Raw genomic sequence first — 25,141 nt, 5'->3', positions numbered from 1 at the left:
TAATTTTTTTCCTACTTTTTCTAACAAAGCTAAATTGCTTTATCTCCAACACCACAATAACATCATTAAAGTTAGAAATGAAATTAATAATATTCCAGGAAAATGGCTCTCTTGACCATAATAATATTTTATCCTCTTTTGAGCAAGAAAATGTAGTCCCGTGACAAAAAGCACTATTTTGGCAGCAAACTTGGCTTCTCCCAGTAGCATTGCTATACCACCTCAGCTAAGTCCCTTAACTTCAGTCATTAATTTTCCTGTCTCTCAAATACAAATAATGATTCTAGCACTATTTACCTCATAGAGTTTTTATGAAAAAATGAGAAATTAATGTAAAAATATTAGCCTTTATAGATTCAATCCATTTTTTCCAGGCTAAAAGTAATGATTACTTACAAATATTAAAATGTTAAGTGTTGGTTTTGTGAAAACAGGCAGCTCTGCTGCCAATTTTTGCACAATGGAAGCTTTAGACCAATTAATTATTAAAAGAATAATATAGGTTTGATTTTTTTGTAGCAGAAAATGCATGGTCATTGCATTCTAATTTACTCTTGTCACATGAATTGTAGCATCTAGAAGGCTGAAAGAAAATATACCATTTTTTTCCCTGTTTTAGGCTTGATCATCTTTATAGCAAGCTTATCTTCTGAATTTTCTTTCTTTCCATAACTGCATTAGAATGTTTATGTTAGCTGTCAGAGGGGGAGTAAACCCTAAAGCCATAAGCAGCCTGGCTAGCTCAAGGGAACGATGGCAGAGCTCCCATTAGAGGGTTCTTATTGTTGGCGAGAGTAACTGTTCACAATCATACTTTAAGACTCCCTGTAACTAAAGGTTTTGTTTTGTATTTGTATGCACTCTAAGCATCCTCCTTACATGAAACATTACTCATCAATGCATATGGTCCATTAACATTTGACCGCTGTCCACATGGCAAAGGCTGTATACTCCCTAGGAGCAGGCAAGGGGTTACACAAAGGCTGTAGTGAGTTCTAGGGTCAATAGATCTTCCTAACTGACTTAATTAGGTACTAATTAACCATTAAGAATAAAAGCCTCATTCTGATCAACATTTACTAAACAATTAGTTAAGTCAGTTTGATTTTTGCATTAAGCAACTACTGCTGTTATCCCCCTCACCTTTTTAAATAATCCTGGGATGTTTCAGAGAATTACTCAATTATTTTCATTCTTCCTGGGTATTCTCCTCTCAAGAATCCTTCAAAGTGTTCATGCAGTTATCACCATATATATTAATTGCATGCATTTAAATGTTATGGGTTATAACATATTATGCTTTACTTATGCCCTAAGTCAGGTCAAACTTTTTTTCAAATGTTTAGTTGACCTCTACCAACTCCTCATTCCTTTTTCAATCAATGTTTCATCCATTCCAAGCAGTTATTAGAGATAGCAATTGCTAAAAACCTAAGCAGAAACCTCAGAATCCACTGCTGTTCTGTTTTAATTTTCAAAATCTGGAAGCATCTAAGGTATTTTATTATTGTCACATATCATTAAATCTACAGATGTATTTCAAGAAAATATTATTTTAAAATTCCAAACATAACTACTTAACAATCATTGAATCTTCTGTTAGCCTATTGTTTATAATCTATATCAGGTTTTGATTAGTAAGGTATCTAAATAAATTTGGAAACAAGCTTTTATTCGCTTATATAGAACTGAGCACAGAATTGCTGTTTAGTTATAATTTTAATTTAAATACTCTTATATTCATTTTCTGCTACTCTGTAACAAATTACCATAAAACAACACCCATTTATTATCCGAGAGTTCTGTAAGCTAAAAATCTGGCCCCAGCTCAACTGGGTTCTCTGTTCAAGGTCTTATAAAGCTGAAATCAATGGATGAGCTATGTTCTCACTTAGAATCTTGATGAGGGAATAATCCATTTCCATTTCCTTTCAAGGTGTTGGCAGAATCCAGCTACTTGTGGATGTAGGACTCGGGTCCCAGTTTTCTTGCTGGCTGTTGACTAGAGTTGCTCTCATCTCCTATGGGCCACCTTTATGTCCAAAATAGCACTCTTCACAACACAGCAAATTGCTCCTTGAAAGCAGAAGACAGTGAGAAATAAAAATGCAGTTCTAAGCTCCCCAACCAACTCAACAGACCCCTTCTTGGCAAAGAACCCCTGAAAAAACTTAAAATCTGAGTTCCTGGTCCTGACAGGATGGAAGGTGGAACAGGCCTCCTTATACCTCCTCCCTTACTAACTGCCATTCACAGCTGATTTCGCCCAACAATCCGACTGCTGCCCCTCTTTTTTGTGGTTTGGACACAGCCACTGACCAGCATTCCTCCCTGATAAAAACCACTGACCAGGGAGTGGCTCTGTTCAGTCTATGAAAGCTGCACACAGAGGGCCTTCTGGGCCTCTGCTCTACCGTTTGATGTATAAAGCCTGATTGCAATACATTTAAATGTTAAATCTCTACCCAAAGTGAACATGGGGCGCATGTTGCATACATGTTAGCCTACTACGCATGTGTGCACCTCCTCTTCATGAATATTCAGAGATCCTCCTATAATCTGTTGAATATGTATGTTAGCCAACCCATTCAGCATAAATTCCTGTCTCATTCTTCCCTCCCTCAAAGTGCTCCTCTCTGCTTTCGCCAGAGGCTGTGCTTCCTAGCCTGGGAGAGAGCCAGACTGCAGGCTACAACCCTTTATGAGAAATAGTACTCTTTTTTCTAAATTTATGAACCACCTCATTCTTCAGCTGACAAAAGTATCTGCAGCTGCTACTTCAAGTCTTTCAAAAAAAGCTCACTTGATCAGGTGAAGCCTACCCAGGATAATCTTTCTTCTGATTATATTAACATTACCTGATTACATTTGCATATCCTTTCACCTTTAACGAACATAATGTAATCACAGGAATAATATTTGCCAAATTCATGTGTTTTGTCCCGAGTCAAGTGGAGGAGATAACTCAAGGGCATGGGTGATATAGGGCAGGAATCACATGGCCATCTTAGAATTCTAATATACTCTAATTTTAAAAAAATTAATAATTAAGACAATGCTGATATTGTTGTTGATGTTACTGTTTTTATTTTACTGGCATCTACTTGAAAAATGACCTCAACTCTTTAGGGAATTGCAAGAAATATAATGGGAAACTTTTGCTGAAAACATCTAACAGTCATGATGGTAAGCCATATTTATGAAGATTGCCTGATTCCTCTTGATATTCTAAACATTATCTTGAAACAAGATTGTTTGGGAGATGAGACACATGCAGCACATTGCTTGGTCCCTCAAAGTTTTGAATTTATTATTTTTCACTTTCCTATTACCTCTCAGTCTACATTGCTTAGAATAAACACCCCTGAGAATGGCATCATAATGTTTGTGATATGGTTGATGCTCACTATATAATATGGTAACATCTTTATGAAAGAGATTTGCACCAGGCACAGTGGTGCATGCCTGTGGCCCTACCTACTTGGGAGACTGAGGCAGGAGAATCGCTTAAGCCCAGGAGTTCTGGGCCATAGTGCCCTATGCCAATTGGATGTCCACACTAAGTTCAACATCAATATGATAACCTCCTGGGAGTAGGGGACCACTGGTTGCCTAAGGAGGGGTGAACTGGCCCAGGTCAGAAATGGAGCAAGTCAAAACTCTCATTCTGATCAGTAGTAGGATCACACCTGTGAATAGCTACTGCACTCTAGTCTGGGCAACATAGTAAGACTCTGTCTTGAAAGAAACAAAGAAAGGGAGAGAGAGAGAAACAAAGAGAGAAAGGAAAGGAAGAAAGGAAGAAAAAAGAAGAAAGGAAAGAAAGAAAAAAAGGAAAGGAAAGAAAGAAAAGAAAAAGAAAGAAAGAAGAAGAAAAAGGAGAAGGAGGAGGAGAGGAAAAAGGGAAGGAAGGAAGCAAGAAGGAAGGAAGGAAGGAAAGAAGGGAGAAAAGGAAGAAATATTTGCCTTAGGTTTCAGTAGAAGGAATAAGTGTATGTCTAGGTTTCAGTAGAAGGAATAAGTGTATGTCTTCTGGAAAATTAATTTGTATTATATGGATGTTGACTCATATAACAGATCAAGATTCCAGTTTTGTCTTAGCTACCAGGAAGCATAAAAGTAAATTTATAACATACACCTAGGTAATACGAAGACATTTTGGGTACAATCTTTATTCTAATTTTAATTTATTTTGTTACCTGTGTTTTCTTTTTCCTTTGAACTTCTCTGCTTATTTTTTTAATCTCATGGTTCAACAGGTATCTTTATAAATTCCCTTAATTTTTTTCTGAAATAATCAATTAATATTTATCAAGCATTGTAAATTGAGCAATTTTAAGCACTGCCGCAGTGCTTAAACACTAAAACACACTTTTTAATTTCTCCTTGAAAGAAGAGATTAACTAATGGGTTTGTGAAATAATTAAGAATGCACATAAAAGAAAATTAGAAACGTGTTAAAAGTAACATAGAAATTAGCATGTGTATTAACCATTATAGCATACAACAGTATAACACTTTATAGTATAAATGCTCCTTTTGAATAAACCAAATGCCATCAGGCCTTACTTGTAGTACAGATGAAATAATATGAATTCTAACAAGCACAAATTCCTCATCTTGCTTCTATCTGCTCATGTAATTTCCTAATTCTATTGACAATGTCCACTCCAACTATTTTGAGGAGTTCCCCAAAGGTTGCCTCACCCTCAACCTAGTCTGTCAGCCACAGTCACCATTTGATACATGTTTTTGTGATCTTCTATTTCTGATCTGGATCCTATTTTTCAACTCTTGTGGGTTACATAGTATCTTAAGGTGTTTCTTGTGATGCTTGGGGTATCCAGACAAGCAATGATTTCTTCTAGTCCTCCTAATCTGCCTTTTTAAATATGATCAAATTGGTTCTGAGGTCATGAAAAGAAATGAAAATTACTCTTTCTAAAACCCTGGGCCATGCTTTCTCACCTGGACAACAAACCAGCACAGCTTTTACTTAGAGTTTACAATCTTAAATTTTCTACTCTACCTTCTGGCCCTCTCTCTCTAAATATTATGGCTAAAATCCTTTTGATAAGATTATGTAGGAGGATTATTCTTATTTATGCTCCTTCATCCTTACCTTCTTGCCCCTTGCCTTTTTGTAAACCCCTGGCCCAACAAAAATACACATCCTTCTTTCTCCAGAAAAAGAAAATCTAGCAAGGCATGTCAGCTCCTGCCTATAGTCCCAGCTATTCAGGAGGCCAAGGTGGGATGATTGCTTGAGCCCAGGAGTTCGAGGCTGCAGTGAGCTATGATCAGGCCACTCTACTCCAGCCTGGGCAACAGAGCAAGACCTCATCTCTTTAAAAATAAATTAATATATATGTATAATCTACTATCATCATTATCTTCATTATTGAGGGTGCACTAAATGGTAAACACACCAAAAACAGTGATTTACAGAAATAGTGAATGCACAGGGAATTAAAAACTTACCCACATTCATTCTGCTAGTAAGTGGAGAGAGGAGCTGAAACTCAAACCTAGGTAGTCAAACTCCACAGCCCACATTCTTTTTCTGATAGACTATATCAATTTTTTAATGTAAGTCAGTAGGTGCAAGTGGGGTGGTGTAGTCAACCCTTAGTTCCTCTTCAGTCTTTCTAAATATCCAGTTAAATTCACAATCTCTTGGCAGTGATAACCCCATAAATCATCCTTTTTTAATGAAAAAGAAAATAAGATTCAGAGAAACAAAATGATTTTTCTAAGGTTTAATGCTTAATACCTGGTAAAGGTAGGATTCATTGCCCTATTGGACCAGAACCTTGAAGTCAGATACTCATCTTCACATCTCCCACACTTGCGAAAGTGGCAGCATTTAGAATGCCCTCAAAAGAATGTTGGTTGGATTAACGAGTGAGTAGTGAATAAAATTAAGAACATCTGATTCTTAATTCAATGCTGTTTCTTTATACCCCAGTGGACCCCACGATGGCAGTGGTCCAAAAGAGAAGTGTCTCTAGTTAAAGTAGTACTCATCTAGAAAAATATGTTTTTGATTCAGGTTTTGAAATCAATGAAGAATGTATTTTTAAAAGTGGAAAATAAATAAATCTTATATGGGTGCAATGGCATGTAAGAAGGTGTGTGGGAAACGTGTATCTGTAAGCGATGTTAAACGTATTTGATTGGCTAAGATCTCGATTGGGTTTAAGTAAGGAAGAACCAGTTGAAGGAAGCCCAGTTTTTTCTAGTTCTGCTTGCATTTATTTATTTATTTATTTATTTATTTATTTATTTATTTATTTGTATTTTTAGTAGAGACGGGGTTTCACTATGTTAGCCAGGCTGGTCTCAAATGCCTGACCTCATGATCCACCTGCCTCGGCCTCCCAAAGTGTTGGGATTAAGACATGAGCCACCGCATCCGGCCTCTAGTTCTGCTTTTAAACATTAAAATGTGTTGGGAAATTCTGAAGACAATATTATTTTTATTAAGTACTTTTAAAAATATGTGCATAAAACATCATGAAACTAAACAAAGAACAATGACATGTTAAAGTCATGCAGATATTTCAGTAGAGAGTCACTGTGTGTTTCTAAGTAGGAAAGGCACGTGATTTAAAAACATAAAAAATAAAAGCCAAACCTCTGTTTTATGTGTGTAAGGAAGGGTTTAGATTTTATTTAAGGGGATTAGCAGTCTACCACTGTTGATTTCACCTTATAAAAGTAATTGTTCATAATCTTATGAGAAATATTTAGTTTAGAGTCGCACACAGTTTCAAATCTATCAGCTGATTAATCTTTTCAACAGTACCAGTTTTTTCAGAGTTCTTTTCCACCAAAAATACATACTAGAGTGCTGTAAGCCTCCTCTTTCTTCCAGCATATACTCAATATGAAGTATTTTAATAATATAGCATGTGATCCGTTGTTACTCTCAGTTCCAAGCAAAAGAAATCAGCACTGGACCTATTAAGCAGAAAATGACTTGTGATCAAAGCATTGGATAGTTCATAGGCTCTCCAGGATGACCAAAGAGAGGACACACAGCCAGAAAAAAAATCCCAAAATAATGCTGTGTAATTAATCAAAGAGAAAACTCCTCTGCTGTTGCTGCCAGTGTGACTAGGAGTCAGCTTTACCCAAAACAGTGACATCACATACTTGACCCTGAATAATGCTGCGTGATTACTGTTGCCTGTGGAGATGGGACAGAATTGCCATCATCATATCTGCTCTTATCTTTGGGTGTCATTAACTTCAGATTCAAATCTGTGGTGTCTTTGGCAGAGGCTAGAACGTGTCTTCCCTAGGGAATCTCCACTGCAATTCCCTTATCAGAGCTTGCTTCTGGCTGCATGTGCATCCTGCAAACATTTCATGAACCACTGGCTCCACCGGATCTTAAGGGCCACATGACAGAGTTTCCTTCCTTTGGGCCTTACTCAAAGTGGCTAGCCTTTTGGGTCATACAGAAAACAGATTTGTTTGTTGCCCCTAAATTCAAACTCACTCATCAAATACTATATCCCTACCTAGTGCTGGGGAATGCAAAGTGCAGCTATTGCTCTGCCATTTTGCAGAGACTATCTTGATCATCTTAAAAATCCCTGGGTCTTCACAAAGCACACTTAACTAAAGTGACAGAATTCTGTATTTTCCTGCATTTATCTACTGTCTTCTGGCAAATACTAACAAGCTTATACTTTCCTGGTACTATCAATGTCATTTTGTGAAGATAGTGGGCCCACATGATATTTTGAGAGATAGTGAAAAGATCAAGTCCTCTGCAAACTATATTGTAGTGTATATAATCAGATACAGCATATCTCTTTGGCAAGATATTGAAGGTATTCTTTCTATGCCAGATAAAAACTATATGAGTGTGTGTGTGTAAATATAGACATAGATATAACATTTCCATATTATACATGTTGCTAGAATTATGTTGATATGACCCAGGATAGGAATCACATCTGGAACTGCAGCCACAGTTGGAATTACTTATTACTAAAACTAAAGGACAAGTCAACTGTTATTTTCTGTACCAGACAAGTAGATGAGTTTAATGTGGACACAATGGCAGTCACCAATGCCTAAACTTTTAGGTTTGCAATAGCAGGTTCAATTTCTACTATTTTATCTGAGCTTCTGTATTGCTTTTGTTTTACTGTTTGGGTATGGAATGGGAGAGGTTCAGGGTTTTTCATTAGCATTTTCTATTATAATAATTCTTATTGTATGAGTACAGATGGAAAGTCTGCCAGTTGCTTACAATATTAACACCATTTGAAAAGTGGAGAATAAAAACTAGGTTAGGTTGGGGGTTTTGCTGAGCCTAATATAAGATAAACATGGGTGAGATTTTCATTTATCTCCTGACTCCCCTGAGTCCCTTTATGGCAGATACAGTGATAAATCTTTCCAGGATCCAGCTTGGACCCAGTGTCTAAAAGTCTCTGAAAGTTAGAAATCATTGCCTTTCCCAAATACATTACTATTCTGATAAATAGACACAGTTCTCTTAGGGAAAGCATTAAGAGGGAGGGCGACAGTACACAGTGATGATACTATTAGAGTTCAAACTCAGATTATGTATTCTTCTCTTGGTTCAAGGACCACTAGATATTTGAACTGACCTAGGTCTAGAAATTGAGCGAGGAAATATAAATTTTGGTTGCTTGACTAAGCCCTCCACTTACTACATCTAGAATTTATTCATTTCTATGTTCACATCAGGGATCCTATGATCAATATACCCACCATTAAATATCCTCATAGGTCCTATCATTCTGATCTCTTTGCTGGTCTTGCTGCTTATTGTAGTTTCCATGACCCTAGTCGTCTAGCAGCTATCTGCCATTCCTCATGTTCTGGCACCCTGGGATCTAGTATAATGCTGAAATAAGGGAGGCCTTTTTAGCTGCATTATCAGGTACAGACATCTCTTTTCTTCAGGGTACACCCCATGTGGCACGTTTTGGAGATGCTGGGACTCACCTCACTGCGGTATTTCTCAATGCCTGAGATGATATATACTGGGCACTCTAGAGAATATAATAGGGATAGTTGCACAGCCCAATGTGTTAAATTCTCTTCAGGATTTTTTTCTTCTACATTATACCAAAAAATTTGAGTTCAAGGTAAAGTTAATCAAACTGAAAAAAAAGAAAGAAAGAAAAACTACATCAAATTGCTCAAGCTACCTCAGTGGCACAATAAACCAAGCACCAATTTGGTAAGACAGTGAGAGAGAACGAGATATGTAAATACACAAACCTTACGGAAAAAAGTAAATTACTAAATTAGTCATATTGAAGCAAGTTTCTTTCCAGATTTAATTATTTCAAAATAACCTGTCTGATAAGTGAACCATTGTTCCTTTCATGGTATCATTGACTTTTTGTTTCATAGGTAATTTATATGATGTCAGAATATTTTAAAAGTTAAAAGCATTTTCAAATTCCTACACTGTGTGTGTGTGTGTGTGTGTGTTAGAAAGAGAGAGAGAGGAGAGTGTGTGTGTATGTGTGTGTGTATTCGTCTTTAGGAACTCAAAATGCACATGTACATAAAGCAAATTGTTTAAAAATAATTGAAACTTGTTTTGTTGCAACACTTCAGCCTGATAGGAAATAAAGTTAGACAGGGCACTTGGAGTGAAAGACCTGACATGAGAAGAATAAGACTGTAGTTTATTTTAATTCTAAAGTTTTGTGATGTGAAACTTTCTTTTCTTTTTTGTTAAATTAGTGTTATCCACTAACAGTTATATCATTTTTCACATTCTTTTCTTGTGAATTTATTATCTCATGCAGATAATCTTACGTATATGTATATGCATGTATGTATACATGTATATGTTTATGTATGTATACATGTATATGTTTATATATGTATAGAAATTCATTGATTTATGAGAATCCAGTAACATTTCCATAAAAATTTTGTCTAAGCTGAGCATGGTGGCTCACACCTGTAATCCCAGCACTTTAGGAGCCCAAGCCAGAAGGATCTCTTAAGCCCAGGAGTTTGGCTTGGGCAACATGGTGAGACCCTGCCTCTAAAAAAATTTAAAAATAAAAATTAGCCAGGCACGGTAGCACTCGGAGGCTGAAGTGGGAAAATCACTTGAGCCCAGGTGTTCAAGACTGCAGTCAGCTGTGATTGCACCACTGCACCCCCGCCTGGGTACTGGGTGACAGAGCAAGACCCTGTCTGCAAAAACAAAAAAACAAAAAACTCAATTTAATCAGTAGTTGTGTACAATATTATATGCTCTATAGTTTACTAGATGCTATAAAAAGAAAGGAAGGAAGATACAAAAGAAATATTCCTTGTGGGGTATGTGAGGGTCTGATATCAGGAGTTAGGCACATTAAGTTATTAGGAAAAACATATTAAATAATAGTAAGTGACTAGGTGCAAAACGTACTACAGACAGGAGAGATAAATGTAAGCCAAAAAAGTTAAGCAGCATTGTGGGGGGACATCAGGATTTGAGACGGAATTTAAAGGGAGAAGGAGTAGGACTATTCAGAGACTACAGAAGAAAGCCTTTAATTCAGAAAATGAATTTATAAAAGAAATCCAAATATGTAGACAACCATTAACCTAATAATGATTAAAAAACAAATTAAAAACAGTTTATGTCAGTGCTAATGTTTAGTTTGTTAACACCTGTGACTAATTTAAGTGGCCTTAGGGCTTGTAGATAATTTTTTTGGCTACAATTGAGTAACAACTTAGTCTCTGATGTACATAAACAGAACAACCCCAGGGAAAACTTGGCATCATCCTTAGTGCACAGTAGGCATTAATAAATGTCTAATCAATTAGACTAAAGATGAATAGTAGTTATAAAGCATATTTGAATAAAATAATGCTTGGTTTTAGAATTCTTTTAAATATTGTATTATTAGAATGTGAAAGGCAATTACTAGACTGTCACTGGAGAATTTTTATATAATCCCAAAATAACAATACTTTAAGAAAAATAAAACATTTTTGTTCATTAGCTACAGGATTCTAGAGTTGATATTACATTAAAGCGATGTTATAACAATTTTGATGTCCAATGATCATGGCTCTGTAACTTACACAGTTCATAGATAACGTTCAGCTTATTTCAAATTGCTTTCAGGTGAGGCATTGGAATTACAATGCCTAGTTAATCCTATTTAGTGGTCTTCAGATACGCCTTTATGTGCATGGACTCTAGAAAGGTAATAAGTGTAGGACTATGACAGACAGTACAGCTGTGTAGGTTGTGATGAGTGTATCAGTGGAATGTCTTTGAAAGTATAAACTCTCTAAGAGAGTCTCGAAATTTTTGTCAGTGTGCTCTCTATAGATAATTCACATACAGCTTCACTGAAAACCTTTACTTCAAATATGCTAGGATTAAATTCACACAGGGAAATGGAAAACATTAAAAAGTATGCATGCCCTTGAAGTAAGGTTTTCACAGATGTAATGTCCCCTAAGTAATGACCTATGGTAGTAACACTCATGACTCAATGAAGTACCTCCTTATAACAGGTTTGAAAATCTTTCCCTCTTTAGGAGAAGTAACTGTATTCTTTTACTTTTGTAGCCACATTTTAATAGGTAGTAGTATGTTTCTCTTTCTGCTTTGATGTAAGATACTTCAAAGTCATCTATGTCCAGAAACTGAAAGAAAAAATGTGACAATCAGCTCTGGCCTTCATGTTTATCAAGAGAAAACAAAATAGACCACAATACAACAAATGACATGTTCTACAGAGTAATAAATGAAGTTTTGTCTTAAAGCCAGTTGGTGGGACAGTATAGACATGTGAACAAAACAATAATAATTTTGAAAAATGAAAAGCTATTTAAGTAATGAGTCTCAATGGGCCTGTCTCCCTTAGCAAGGTTAGTAGATCACCAACTACTAATTAAAATTAGAATAACTGAAAGAAAGAAGATTTACCTAGTTTAAAATCTAACTCTTTTAAATTAGGCCATTCTAATAAAGTAGATCAGGTGATACGTAAAGGGAGCCACAGTTAGGAATAGATGGGAAGATTACCATATTTGAACAACTATTTAGGCATCAATATCTAAAGAAAAAACCTAAGCAAAAAATCTCAACTTAATGAAATCTCATACTCATAGATTTTTCCTCCCAGAGGTGCAGTAGGATCATTCAAAATTTTGTAGTTTCTTCTATGCTAAATTGAGTTCGTCTTTTTCATGTCAAGACTGACTACACACCAAAACATAGGTAATCATTTCCATAGATTCTTAGGAAACAAACATCTGGCCCATATTTTCTAATGATCATCATGTTTATATGTTACCTCCAGACTGGGCCTGGCATGCAGGTATAGTAATTTGGGGTATTTTGATGGCTGCTACCACCTAATGGAATATATGATGTTCCAGATCAATTGTTAAGACACTTGAAAACATCAGATGGTACAATCTGTGATGCTTGAGATATTCACTAATAACAATTTGCTTCAGTCTGCATTTAGAAACATCTTACATGGGGTTTCTCATGAATAATCCTCAAATATCTAAAGTAGATTAACCTAATAGAATGAAGTTAGAAAAATTTTCTTGTTCTTGCTGGTGGGTGTTAATTTGGGTATATTAAAAAGACCAACACGTTGCTCTAAATACTCTGAAGCTGACTATTAGACTAAAAGATAGATAAATTGACCCACAAGAAGAAAGGGAGATCTGCCTTGTTTTCCTGACAACTTTACCCAAGTGAAATGTTCTTCCTGGTATGAAAGGATTAATCCTCGAGGGAAATTATTTCCCAGGATCCAAAGCATATCAGATAACAGAGCATAACTTTCATTAACTTAATGCATTACTATGTGTCAGATTTTACACAGCATCTGCCATCATGCATGAGAATTACTTCCCAACTAATGGAAGATTGACTTTAAGCAATAAAGGGCACAACTTCAAAATAGTTGTGTCATTCATTGTATAGAAAATGGCAAATGAGGCCAGGTGCAGTGGCTCACGCCTGTAATCCCAGCACTTTGGGAGGCCGAGGCGGGTCACCTGAAATCAGGAGTTCGAGACCAGCCTGACCAACATAGTGAAACCCCCTTTTTACTAAAAATACACAAAAATTGGCTGGGCGTGGTGGTGCACACCTGTAATTCCAGCTACTCGGAAGGCTGAGGCAGGAGAATTGCTTGAACCTGGGAGGCAGAGGTTGCAGTGAGCTGAGATTGTACCATTGCACTCCAGCTTAGGCGATGAGAGTAAAACTCCGTCCCCCCAAAAAAGAAAGAAAATGGAAAATGTTCTAATAACACACATTGTTCAATGTCTAATTTCTATAAGCAATTATATAATAAAATATAAATCTTAAAATGAGACCCAAATAATTTTGGAGAAAATTTTAAGCTATTTAAAATAAAAATGAGGGTAAGCTCTCTTGCATAAGCAACAAACACTGACAAGGAAGAGTGAAAAAAAAGTTCAAAACAGAACAAAACCAAAATTGAATAAGTGACAAAAGAATTAGTGTAAACTCCTACAACAAAACCTGAACCTTCATTTATGTTGGAAATAAATGAAAAGGAAGCTTAGAATTAAAACCTGAAGGAAAGACTGGCAAAATAAGGTTAGAATTTATGGAACATAATACCACAAATACTTGAAAGAAGAAAAGTGTGATGAATACAAGTAAGAATTATCCCATTTAGCTGACATTTATTAAGTACTCTTACGCATCTGGTATTGATTTTAAGAAAATCACAGATTTGACGTAGAAACAGTGGACACATATTTTTATGTTTAAAGCCTCTAAGATTTTCTCCATTGCTTTATATGTTTGTCACACTACAAATGAGGAAATATCTGCTCAGTAAAACCTTTAAAGTATTATTATATTATGCACAAACACTATTCAGCATTTTACAGAAATGTGTTTAAGGATGCTCCACAACACCTCCCCTCTGAGAGCCCCAAGTGGCCACAGATCACCCAGGGTTGGTGACTCCCCTTTGTGCTTGTTGTATGAATTCCTGTGAACTCCTCAATTCCTCTCTCACAATTAATGGGATAATATGCCTAAATAAACAAGAAAGGGAAGACCTTTAAAAGCTCTACTACTTCAATAAAAGGACTTCATTTTGTGTTATTGAACCTCAGAGTTGACAATTTACTATGACTGACAGAGTAGACATTTCCCTCCCCACTTACTTCCCCCTGTAATGACACTCACTTCACCATGCTTTGAGAGTTTTCATACATTTGCAGCTAAAGTCATTTGGCCTTTGGCCTTGTGCCTTCAGGGAGGCATTGACTTAGGAGGAAAGATTAAATTAACCATAGATAGACCAAAGAATAACTAAATAAAACAAAAAAGCAAAAAGATAAAGGAATGAGAAAGCACATTAGATGATCAAATGAGGAAGTCATTAAACAAATGAAACCTTAGATTGAATAATTGGCAGAATTTTCTGAAACAAAAGGGCTCTTAAACTCTCAAGTACTGTTGTCCTGTGAGCAAAGTGATTGAGTGGCCACTAGGGTCAGGTAACACTAGATTGTCATCCCATGGCAAGCTGAGTTGGATTAACAACAGAAAACAGACCAGGAAAATTCTTTTGGTCATTAATACTCAGCTGTGTTTATGGGAACAAGTCAATGTTACTTCTTTCTCACCCTTGAAAAGTGCAAAGAGGTCCAGGTAACTGTACCCATGATCAATCCTCATTGTCCTCTGGGTAGAAATTTTGCTTTTACATTTCAGAATCACCCAGACCAATGAAGAGTTTCTTCTATCCTCAATGTCTGGAATAGTGCCTTATCCTTAATATTTGGAATATTGCCTGGCTCTGTAAATGTGAATGGTATATGAATACATTTGATTTAAAAAATGCCAGGACAAATTACTTTAAAATAACCTCTGGATATTTTCTAATTTCTGATTCCAGATCTTTCTGATTTCATTGCCTGTGTTTTGGAAGAATGATTCAAAGGACTGTGGTCATTCATAAATGTTTATTGCTCATTAGATACTTAAGTTTCACTGTGTCTCACCAAGCATAACGTTTTCCATGTTGTGCAAAATTTAATAAGTTACATATATTTAGTCTATGTTTGTTTCATCTCCAAGCCCATCGAGGTGCCACTTCTCGAGTTCTGTGTTGAGCACTAAAGTGCCCTTAATAAATGAGTCCAGATGGAGTGTGTGTGTGTGAAATAAGGTTGGGTGAGTTCGTGAGATACAGGCCACAAAGTGTTATACTCAGTCACTCCATAATATTCCACATAGCCTGGAGTAATTTTCCATAGCAAAATCTGAATAATGCTATTCATTTGCTAGTGGTCTAAATGTCATAATTAGGACATGTTGCTGCTATAGAACTCTAATTACTAATAAAAAGCAACTTTCATCATGACTTTCTCCCGTTTAAGGCAAATGATCATTATATATAACTCTAGCCTTTCAACTCCTTGATCATTCCAATAAAGTATTTCTGAAAATGCCAAACACATTGCTTAGTTTGGGATTGTTGTTCTAAATGGAGACTAATGATTTATGTCTTTTTCAAATCTCATTCATTTGGAATTGTTACCAGGTGAGAAGCAAAACAGTGAAAAGTGGATATCTCAGCAGCCATTACCCATGCTGCACTACTATTGCTGACAAGACAGGACATGTTTTCCTTCTCTTTTACTGTGTTACATGAGTGCCTTTGCCAAGCAAGTCAAAGGAACATAATCTAGTCAGGTTCAACTGCAGCATCTATTGGACCCACAGGATCTCTCTGCAAATATATGTATCTGTACATAGAGATGTACATAACATCAGGTTAGGCTAGCTTTTAAAGCGATAAAGTGGGCTGGGCAGCGGCTCACGCCTGTAATCAAAGCACTTTGGGAGGCTGAGGCGGGCAGATCACGAGGTCAGGAGTTCGAGACCAGTCTAGCCAATATGGTGAAACCCCGTTTCTACCAAAAATAAAAAAATTAGCCGGGCATGGTGGCGCACATCTGTAATCCCAGCTACTCAGGAGGGTGAGGCAGGAGAATCACTTGAACCTGAGAGGTGAAGGTTGCAGTGAGCCGAGATCATGCCACTGCACTCCAGATTGAGACACTGTCTCAAAAAAAAAAAAAAAAAAAAAAAGAAGTGGTAAAGTGGGATGCCTCCATGATATAATACAGAGAACAGCCCTGTTTTTTTTTTAAGAAAAAAAAAAAAACCTCCCTGTTGTCTATTACAATTCCTGAAAGTCCATTATCAGAATTGCTTTAAACTCTGATGTGTTCCCAATGAAAATCAAAATACTTTGAAAATAAAACATGATAACACACACCAGCTAAAATCTTGATTAGCTGAGAGGAAGCTACAAGCAGATCAGCTGAGTAAATTACCTAACCGAACCTGGGTCCACTTGTCCAGTACATCCACACAGAGGTTTGCAGCAAGACAAAAGAGGGTATTTATTTGCAGAGTGTCAAGCAAGGAGAATCAAACAGCTCATGCCTAAGATCTGACCTCTCTAGAAGTTCACAGGCAATAGTTTTTAGAGGAAAGGGTAAGTTTCAGGAAAACACAAGCTACAGGCAAAATCATAAATCAATACATGGAGGCTATACATTGGTTTGCCTCAAAAAAGTGAGATATTTTGAAATGGGGGCTTATGAGTCATAGGTGGATTCAAACTTTGATTTGTGATTGGTTAAAGAGGAAATGCTTTGTCTAAAAACTTGGGTTTAGCAGAAAGGAATGATAATGCCTGGGCTGTGGATATGTCTCTCTCTAGGCCTCCAGGAAGAAATTTAGAATAAAGAATGGCAGTCAGAGTTCATTCCTCAGTTCTCTCTTATCTGAGGTCTACAAGCCAGCAGATAGCATTTTCCATTTGGTGAAGGCTTGGGCTTTTGAAAAACAACTCTGAGACACATATTAAAATGTTATCTGTAGTTTCTAAAGGAAACAAAGCATCTTGTGGTTCTTACTTCCTTGACTATTATTGTAAGCTTTTATTACCTTCTTGCTTATCAAGTTGCTTATTTACTTCTGAAGGTTCCTTAGATGCCTGGAATTTCTGTTGAAGGAACTCAAGATTCTTTTTTATTTCCATGCTTGGAGGATGGGAGAGCAGCAGGCTAAGAGAGATCCCTACTCTGTCTTAGGTATGCAATAGTAATAGTGTCTTAGAACAGTGAATAGTCATTCACTCATTCATTTGGAAAACAACCACTGACAGGGCACCTATTTTATTCTAGACAATAATACCATTTGGGGACATAAAGATGGGTGTGATTCCTGTAGTCCAACAGATTAAAGTTCACTGTAGGAGACAAGCTAGAAATATGGCAATCAGTGTAGGGAAAGAACCATGACTGCAAAAGACAGAACTGCAGAAGTGCCTGGGAGGGGTACTAATCCCAGAATGGGTTTGAGATGCAGCAGGAAAGCTTCCCAGAGGAGACCAAATATGAGTGAAATCTTAAAGAAGTCAGCCTGGAACATAGCCTTACAGAGTTTCATAGTCACATGTTATACTAATAAAAAAAAAATACTACAGTTAGCCTGCTTGACTCCCAGAAAGTCAAGAATAATTTTTGTGGCTGTTCAAAAAGTGACATCCTATAGGAAACTGGTTTTATTATAAGTTGCAACATGACCCAAATTAACAATCAGCAGACATATACCATTTTTCTTTCTTTCTTTTTATGTATTTTTAAATTTTCTTTAAGTCTGGGGATACATGTGCAGAACATGCAGGTTTGTTACATAGGTATACATGTGCCATGGTGGTTTGAGGCAGCTATCAACCCTTCATTTAGGTTTTAAGCCCCACATGCATTAGCTATTTCTCCTAATGCTCTCCCTCCCCTTGCCCCCCACACCCCAAAAGGCCCCAGTATGTGATGTTGCCCTCCCTGTGTCCACGTGTTCTCATTGTTCAGTTCCCACTTATGAGTGAAAACATGCAGTGTTTAGTTTTCTGTTTCTGTGTTAGTTTGCTGAGAATGATGGCTTCCAGCTTTATGCATGTCCCCGCAAAGGACATGGTCTGATTCTTTTTTATGGCTGCATAGTATTCCACTGTGTATATGTGCCACATTTTCTTTATCCCATGTATCATTCATGGGCATTTGGATTGGTTCCAAGTCTTTGCTATTGTAAATAGTGCTGCAGTAAACATATATATGTATGTGTCTTTATAGTAGGATGATTTATAATCCTTTGGGTATATACCAAGTAATGGGATTGCTAGGTCAAATGGTATTTCTGGTTCTAGATTCTTGAGGAATTGCCACACTGTCTTCCACAATGGTTGAGCTAATTTACACTCCCACCAACAGTGTAAAAGCATTCCTATTTCTCCACAGCCTCACCAGCATCTGTTGTTTCCTGATGTTTTAATAATCACCATTCTGACTGGCGTGAGATGGTATCGCATTGTGGTTTTGATTTGCATTTCTCTAATGACCAGTGATGATGAGTTTTTTTTCATATGTTTGTTGGCCGCATAAATGTCTTCTTTTGAGAAGGGTCTGTTCATATCCTTCGCCCACTTTTTGATGGGGCTATTTGTTTTTTTCTTGTACATTTGTTTAAGTTCCTTGTAGGTTCTCGATATTAGACCTTTGTCAGATGGGTAGATTGCAAAAATTTTCTCCCATTCTGTGCATTGCCTTTTCACTCTGATGATAGTTTATTTTGCTGTGCAGAAGCTCTTTAGTTTAATTAGATCCCATTTCATCATGCTACCTGACTTCAAACTATATTACAAGGCTACAGTAACCAAAACAGCATGGTACTGGTACCCAAACAAATATATAGACCAATGGAGGAGAACAGAGACCTCAGAAATAATACCACATATCTACAACCATCTGACCTTCAACACACCTGACAAAAACAAGCAATGGGGAAAGGATTCCCTATTTAATAAATGGTGTTGAGAAAATCATCTAGCCATATGCAGAAAATAGAAACTGGACCCCTTCTTTACACCTTACACAAAAACTAACTCAAGATGGATTAAAGACTTAAATGTAAAACCCAAAACCATAAAAACCCTAGAAGAAAACCGAGGCAATACCATTCAGGACATAGGCATGGGCAAAGATTTCATGACTAAAACACCAAAAGCAATTGCAACAAAAGCCAAAATTGACATATACAATTTTTCTAACTTGGCCCTGTTTATGGAAATACTAGCAAGTACTGTGTCCTTTTTGTGACTTAGTTTCCTCATTGATGAAATGTGTAGTTGGCATCTCCAGTCCTAATTTGTTCAGGGTATCTTCCCCAGGTCGAGGTTGGGACTGGTACATTGTCCACATTTGCTGGGATAGACAGGGTCCTGTCCTTGCCACCTTCAAAAGAATAAGGGCTTGAACACAGATGTTCATGACAAATTTTATTATACTTACTTCAGCATTTTGTATAGTGTCAACCAAATCTTTTTGTCCTTAGGAAGTAATTCATTATATTTACCAGCACATTTTTAAAGTTTTCTTTAGAAACCTACTTTTTAAAGAACATTATCTAAAGGAAAAAAAAATACATTAAATACTACAGTTACTAGAACTCAATTTAGTTAAAAATGTGAAATATAGAATGTAATTATAAAACGTCTTTAAACTTTCTTTTAGCAGGCTCTAACGTACAGCATATCTTTAAGAAGACCTAAAGAAAAAAATAAGCTATTAATGTTAGATTATATATATGTACCTTACTAAAAGTATTTCTTTTTCAGAATTATACTCTCTGAATAATGAGTCAAATTTCCAAAGGAAAAAATCTATATTAATAAAAATAGTATTGTCGGCCAGGCACAGTGGCCCATGCCTGTAATCCCAGCACTTTGGGAGGCCGAAGTAGGTGGATCACCTGTGGTCAGGAGTTCAATACCAGCTTGGCCAACATGGTAAAACCCTGTCTCTACTAAAAAAATACAAAAATTAGCTGGGTGTGGTGGCAGGTGCCTGTAATCTCAGCTACTTGGGAGGCTGAGGCAGGAGAATTGCTGGAACCTGGGAGGCGGAGGTTGCAGTGAGCCGAGATCGTGCCATTGCACTCCAGTCTGGGCTGACAACAGCGAGACTTCATCTCAAAAAAAAAAAAAAATAGCATTGTCAAAAGCCCATTCAAAATATATATATTTTTTCATATATGTAGCCTTTGTGTAAGAATAGGAGTTTAAAAATGTTATTTTTCCTTTATAATTGTCTTCGTTTATCTTATGAGGGTGAAATTATAAATCTGAAGAAAATACACACTAATAAAAGCATGTGTTCCCAAGGGCATTCTTCATATGAATTTTTAGGCTAAGTCAATCTTCAAAATACATAAGCAATATTGAGAGCCATGAATCTGGGTAAGAGATGTAACTAAGAACAGGACATCAAAAAAATTGTTAAATTATCATGGATAAAGTAAATTACTTCTTAAGATAAAATACATCAAGTGGTAGAAACAAACATGATCAAGTTGTTTATTTGAAATAGACTAGGAATGTATGACCTTCCTGGAGCAGTTAGTTTCCTTTGGAATAATATAAATGTGTTTGATGCACAAATATTTGTAGCAGGGAGTCTGTTGTGATCAGTAAGAGTAAGGGTGTGTTTATGTGAAAGCTTAAGTATTGCTCTGAATACTTGTTTAGCTAGTACCATAACTGAGAGAAATGGGCTGTTTCATAAATGTGTTTGTATATCATAAGCAGTATTGAATATAGCAGTCCTTCAATATAACTAAGGTCATGGTAAATCTAGCCATTTCAGAGGACAGATTAGTTTTGTTATTTTAATAACAGATTAATAAATAATGTATTTCTACAACATGTTCTATCCTTTTTTAGAAACTACAACTAGTTCTTTAAATATTAAAGTTTGATTAGATTCTCTTTGGCATTCATTATTTGGAAGAAGCTAGCATTGTGTAGAGAACTGTAAATCTCAAGTTGTTATTAGTGATTATAAAGCCCTTTGAATTTTAGAACATTACATTAGATTCTAATGATAAAATATAGGCAAATGAAGATTTTCTATAAAGTTAAGAAGAGTAAGCTATAATTATGACAGCTATGGTTTTCTTCACTAATTGTTCTTTATTAAAGCTTAATATTTTATTTATATTTATATTTATATAAATATTTATATATACTATCTATATATTTATATTTATATAAGTATGTATATATGCTATTTATATATTTGTATATAAATATATATTTATAACTATATAAATATAAATGTTTATATAACAAATATTTATATGACAAAATCTATTAATCTAATTCACCATATTCATAAGTTGAATGACCAAAAACTAAGACCATTTGGTAAAACTCAACATCCATTCCTGATTTTTAAATAAATCTTAAATAAAATTTGAGTAAATGGGCAAGTGATTAAATACTAGAAACAACTGCAATCGTTTTGGAACAAAACAAGTACTATTAGTTATCAATTGCTGCAAAACAAACTATCACAAAGCTTAGAAGTTTAAAAATATATATTTATTATGTCATAGTTTTTGTGGATCAGAAATTAAGTATATATAAAATGTATTTATAAATATATTTAAATATTTTATATTTATAAATATAAATTATTTATATTTATATGAATAAAAATAATTCATATAAATTTAGAGTATTATCTATTATATATTTATATTGTATATAAAATTTTATATCATTACAGTAAACCTTTGTCATTCATAATGAATCATAGAATAATTAATGACAAGATTTGCAAACTATTTCTCCAGTTCATTGAATTTGAAAATAGTCTTCCTACAAATCATTCTTTCTCATCATTAGCTGTCATCTCATAGTGCCTAATTTCTTTCTGTTCTGAAGCTGGGAAAAGAGGAACAAAACTAAGAATTAATGGTAATAAAGCTTTAATGAATTTTGTTATGGAGCTGCTGAAAAAGTTTTCCTACCTGGGCATGTAGCTAGTTTGCCTTCCCCTAGTTTTAAACAATGGGACAAGGATTTCAGTGCGAATAGTTTACCTGGGAGGTGATTCTTTAAAATATCAGGTGGGCATTGGAGAAGAGAGACAGTACAGGGAAGCAAGTCCGTAAAAGATACAATGTCAAGTAGGTTCCTGCTGTAGTCAGCTGGGCTTCATCCACATAACAAATTATGGGAAACTCAGGATTATTCCACCTGAGTGTGGAAGAAGCTGGGGTATTTACCACTAATTCGTAATACTTTTATGGATAAAGGATGAGGCCTGAGAATGTAGAAATAACCAGAGAGATATCCAGAAATGTTAAAGAAATATAAAAGTATTTTGTTCAACAACATAAAATTATTAAAACATAGATATCCTGTAGATAATTTTAGACAATATGAAATATTATCATAGATTAAATATAAAATTTAAACAATTGTAGAATTGAGAGAATGTTCAAATATTCACTTCTAAAAAACTCCAGCCCTGGTTGGAATCATAGGTGAAGTCAATTCAGCCCTCCAAAAATGGAAAATGTCAATGCTTCTTATACTTTTCCATGGTATAGACTGACAAGACTTTTCATAATCAAAATACATACAGGTACATCATTTTCAAATGTAAATGTAAAATCCTAAATAAATCATATAAAACATAATTCTACAATATATTTAAAGATTAATGTAAATTCCTGGAGTTTATTCCAGGAATATAAGGATGATTCAATATTACAAAATCTGTTAATATAATTCACCATATTCATAAGTCAAATGACCAAAAACTAAGATCATTTGGTAAAACTTACCATCCATTCCTAATTTTTAAATAAATCTTAAATAAAATTTGAGTAAATGGGCAAGTGATTAAACACTAGAAATAGTTGTAATCATTTTGGAACAAAACAAGCACTATTAGTTATCTATTGCTGCAAAACAAATTATCATGAAACTTAGAAATTTAAAAAATATATATTGATTATGTCACAGTTTCTGTGGAACAGAAATTCAGTAGCAGTTTAGCTGCGTGCCTCTGGTGCGGGTCTCGCATAAGGCTACAATCAAGGTGTCAGCTGAATCTATAGTCATTTAAAGGCTTGACTGTGGGGAAATTCTACTTTACTACTTATACCAAAATAAAATTCCAGTGATCAAAGATTTAAACATGCACACACACACACTTACACACACAGTAAATATGTTCTCTTTTTTCTTTTTCGATCTTTGATAGGAAGTGCCTTTTTAAGCAACACTCAAAACCCAGAATCCAAGAAAGTAGGTACACTATAAATACATTCAAATTTCTTTGTAATAAGGACACTATAACAAAAGCACAACATAATATAAAACACACAAAAACGCAAACTTAGAAAATACTTTCAATATACATCAGAGTAAAGAAGAGCTGATTTCCTTAATAGAGAAAATGTCTTACAAATAAATAAGAAAAACTAAAATTTTATTAGAATAATGTACAAAGTAAATAGATTCGTAAAGAGCTCAAAATGGCTCATTTGCACGAGGTCGTCAGACTTAATCATCATTTATACAATCTCAGCATTTCTATTATTCCTCTGTCAGATTGGAAATAATTTTAATATGTGAGAATTATGTGGCAAGGATATAACTAAACATGCAATCCCCTACACTGTTAGTTTAAATAGTTTAAATTGTTATAATTGCTTTTGGGTTTTGTTTTGTTTCGTTTTGTTTTATTTTGTTTTTTTGAGACGAAGTTTTGCTCTTGTTGCCCAGGCTGGAGTGCAATAGCGAAATCTCGGCTCACTGCAACTTCTGCCTCCTGGATTCAAGCAATTCTCTTGCCTCACCCTCCCAAGTAGCTGGGATCACAGACACACACCACAACACCCATTTAATTTTGTTTTAGTAGAGACGAGGTTTCACCATATTCATCAGGCTGGTCTCGAACTCCTGACCTCAAGTGATCAACCCATCTTGGCCTCCTAACATGCTAGGATTAGAAGCGTGAGCCACCGTGCCCAGCCTCTTATAATTGCTTTTGAAGATCACTTTTTTTTCCACTTTTATTTTAGGTTCAAGGTACACATGCAGGTTTGTTATATAGGTAAACTTGTGTCATGGAGGTTTGTTGTACAGATTATTTCATCACTCAGGTACTAAGTCTAGTAACCCAGTAGTCCTTTTTTCTGGTCCCCTCCCTTCTCCCAAACTCCAGCCTCATGTAGGCTCCAGTGTCTGCTGTTCCCCTCTTTGTGTCCACGTATTCTTTTCATTTACCTCCTACTTATAAGTGAGAATATGTGGTATTTATTTTTCTGTTCGTGCATTAGTTTACTAAAGATGATGGCCCCCTCCTGTATGCATGTTCCTGCAAAGGACATGATCTTGTTCTTTTTCATTACTGCATAGCATTATATGGTGTATATGTACCACATTTTCTTTATCCAGCTACCATTGATGGGCATTGAGGTTGATTCCATGTCTTTGTTATTGTGAATACTGCTGCACTGAACATACACATGCAGGTGTCTCTGTGGTAGAATAATATATTAATATATTTCTCTGGGTATATATCCCAGTAATGGGATTGCTGGGTTGAATGGTAATTCTGTTTTTAGTTCTTTGAGGAACTGCCACACTGCTTTGCACAATGGTTGAACTAATTTACACTCACACCAACAGTGTATGTGTGTTTCCTTTTCTCTGCAACCACACCAGCACCTGTTACTTTTTGACTTTTTAATAATAGTCACTTTGACTGGTGTGAGATGGTATCACATTGTAGTTTTGATTTCCATTTCTCTAATGATCAGGGATAATGAGCTATTCTTCATATGCTTATTGGTTGCATGTATGCCTTCTTTTGAAAAGTGTCCTTTACCCACTTTTTAACGGGTTTTTTTTTTCTTGTAAATTTGTTTATGTTCCTTATAGATGTTTAATAGTAGAACTTTGTCAGATGTATTGCTTGCAAATATTTTCTCCCATTCTGCAGGTTGTCCGTTTACTCTGTTCATAGTTTCTTTTGCTGTGTAGAATCTAAGTTTAGTTAGATCCCATTTGTCAATCAGAGATGACAGAAACAAGTGGAAAAGCAGATTGGAAGAACCAATATTATTAAACCAACCATACTGTGCAAAGAAATTTACAGATTCTATGCTATTCCTGTCCAGCTGCCAATGACGTTCTTCAGAGAACTAGAAAAAAACTATTTTAAAATTCATATG

The 25,141-nt window shown here is 35.6% G+C and overlaps 1 long non-coding RNA gene across 1 annotated transcript in view; it reads right to left on the bottom strand.

The window, feature by feature from the left end:
* LOC134810081 (uncharacterized) overlaps positions 1 to 25,141 on the bottom strand; it is a 156,200-nt gene that overhangs the window by 123,869 nt on the left and 7,190 nt on the right. The window lies entirely within an intron of this gene.

Source organism: Pan troglodytes, chromosome 4, assembly GCF_028858775.2.
Source record: "Pan troglodytes isolate AG18354 chromosome 4, NHGRI_mPanTro3-v2.0_pri, whole genome shotgun sequence".
NCBI classification, from domain to species: domain Eukaryota; kingdom Metazoa; phylum Chordata; class Mammalia; order Primates; family Hominidae; genus Pan; species Pan troglodytes.
Note: the sequence above shows the minus strand (reverse complement) of the source record. Positions and strands in the feature narration are given on the sequence as shown.